Source organism: Nothoprocta perdicaria, unplaced genomic scaffold (genome assembly GCF_003342845.1).
Source record: "Nothoprocta perdicaria isolate Ctin4 unplaced genomic scaffold, notPer1 scaffold_14, whole genome shotgun sequence".
In the NCBI taxonomy this organism is placed as follows: Eukaryota; Metazoa; Chordata; class Aves; order Tinamiformes; family Tinamidae; genus Nothoprocta; species Nothoprocta perdicaria.
Window position 1 is genome coordinate 7,236,640 of NW_020454538.1, and position 2,512 is coordinate 7,239,151.

Consider the following 2,512-nt stretch of genomic DNA (forward strand, 5'->3'; position numbering starts at 1 on the left):
AAAGAAAAAAGAAAAAAATAGAAAAAGAGAGAGAGGCAGAGAGAGAGAAATTGCCTCCCGCCCAGCCCTCTCGGCGCTGCCGCTTCCCCCCGGGCCCCGCACCGAGGTCCCGCCCGAGGCGGCGGCCGCGGTTCGGTTCGGTTCGGTTCGGTTCGGTGGTGCCGCCCGCGCCGCTTCGGCCCCACGGCGCCACCTGGCGGCCGCGCCCGTGGCCCCGCGAGCTCGCGCCCGTCCTGCCGCGTGCGCGGGACAGCGGGCGGCGGGTCCCCGTGCGCGCACCGAGCCGAGGTGCGACGCGCATCACCTGCTGTGAGGTCCCTCTAGAGGTGGTGTTGACATTTATGCGCAGAAATAGCCTCGTCCTGCAAATAGTCACCTTAGGAAGAAAAAAACAGGAACAAGAACATACTGTTGGGGTTCATTCCATCACAAGTTAGTAATAGTGTATATTCACTAATGGCAAGCAGTGGAAAGCTTACTTGTGAAGCTTCAAAAGGGGTACAATGAAAATATAGTGTTCTGTAGTAGATGAAAGTATGTGCATTTCCTTTAGGAGAAACTTGTATGGGAAAAAGAAAAAAAAAAAAGATAAAAGAAAAATGGAGAAACCACAAGTGAAGCTTCAGATATAAGAGGTACAAAGACTAAGAACACCAAGCCAATGGGTATGTATCTTCACATCTATAGACAGAGATGCCCTCTAATTCCCTCCTATAATATCTACTGTCCTTCGTTCAGGATAATAGGAAAGCCCTAAAAAATGGTTAGGAAAATCCCATATGAGAACCATCCTCTTAGGATTTTTGACTTAGATATTTGTATCACCTGCTTTGCAACCAGCGTACAACCTCAGCTCTGACCTTCCAGAGGAAGGTTGATGAGAGCCGAATGCAGCGGGTCAAACCCTGCTCTGCGTGTCAGAGCTTGCAGAGCTGAGTGCTCAGGACCTGCAGCGCCTGCAAGCCCAGCGAACCAATAAACTCCAACACATCCATTTCATTCCACAAGAAGGCATGTGGGGATTGCACCACCATCTGATCCCTCTTCCTTAAATGCTTGAATTGCCACAATTAACATGAGAAAATGTTTGCAGAATAGGAAAGTTTTTGAGAAGCTGACATTATTCATCCAACATGTATTCCAGAAAAGTGTCAATTGCACTTTGTTATTCTTTTGTTTACTTCTCACCCCTTCACAAAGCTTAAATTCCCCATCAGAAGATGGAAACAATACCATGTTATTGAGGTTATGCTCATTCCCTCACAAGACAGCAATAGCATATAAAGAAATGAGCCTTTCAGCTAGCAATTATCTTTCATGTTAACCAGCAGATGTGGTGCTTTAGTTAACCATTTCATTTCACACTAGGAACTGAATGGGACTGCATGTACAGTTTTAAACACATTTCAATTAAGAGGAGTTAATTTCTGCCTGGGCTAATAGCTTAAACCACGTTAACACGATTTGCTCAATTCATGTGAAAGAATCTTGAAGTTACCTTTCCCTGACAAAATTATTTGGCAAAAGAACTAGTTTGCCAGCACCCCTTCAGACTGGCTACTTTACACACAACACATCCATAGACATTAGAAGGGCAAGAACAGTTTGGGAATACTTAGCATGCAGTAAGTGCTAAATCAAAACAATTTCCAGGGTTACTTAAAAAAAACCCAAAATCTAACGTCTTCCATCCACATTGAGAGTCTAATGAGTCTTCTGAGATGCCCTTCATGTTTTTCATGTGTTAAGGTCCACCATGAACCAAAACAGTTCTAACAATTCACAGAGCAATGAGTTGTCTCAATTCATTAATTAGTCCTACTAGACTGACGTGTCTTTTTGACTCCTATTTGGATTATGGCAGCTTTTCAATCCACATGTCCTTGCTCTCTGGAAAATACTGGCTTATGTTTAAACATCCACATTGCTAGGAGGCTAAGACAAACTGTATGCAGTGTTAATGCAAGATGTGAAAAATTAACATAAATTAATAATGTATTGATGAACCATTCATTCATGATTTATTAATTGATACCATTACATTCCTCTAAAGCCTGCACTTGGCTAGTATAGATGCTATCCCTTCAGTCATTTTCTACACAAAGCTATGAAAAAAAAAAATTGAAAAGAAATTTCAGCTTTCCTATACTGGAGGATTGAATGAATATGCTGTATTGCCACAGTGTCTTTGCTCTGAATAAAAGATCTGTCTGCTTGTACCAAGTTGTGAGCTTCCTGGTAGCATCAGTGTTTCTGCTACTAAATCAAACGTTGTTCTCATAATGGCATCCACTGGAACAGAAGGCATCAAGGCTAAATGTGTGCTGCAGGCCCAACACAGATCCAGGGAAATCAATGGCAATTTTCTAGTACCTTCAATATGAGTAATATCAGTCCTTGAAAATATACATGCTTATTGAAAGAGTCCATGGCTCCACTTTGTCCCTTGCAGCATCAAGCATATTCAAAGTGTTGAAGAGTTGCATAAAATTGGAGTCTTTTATTTACTTAT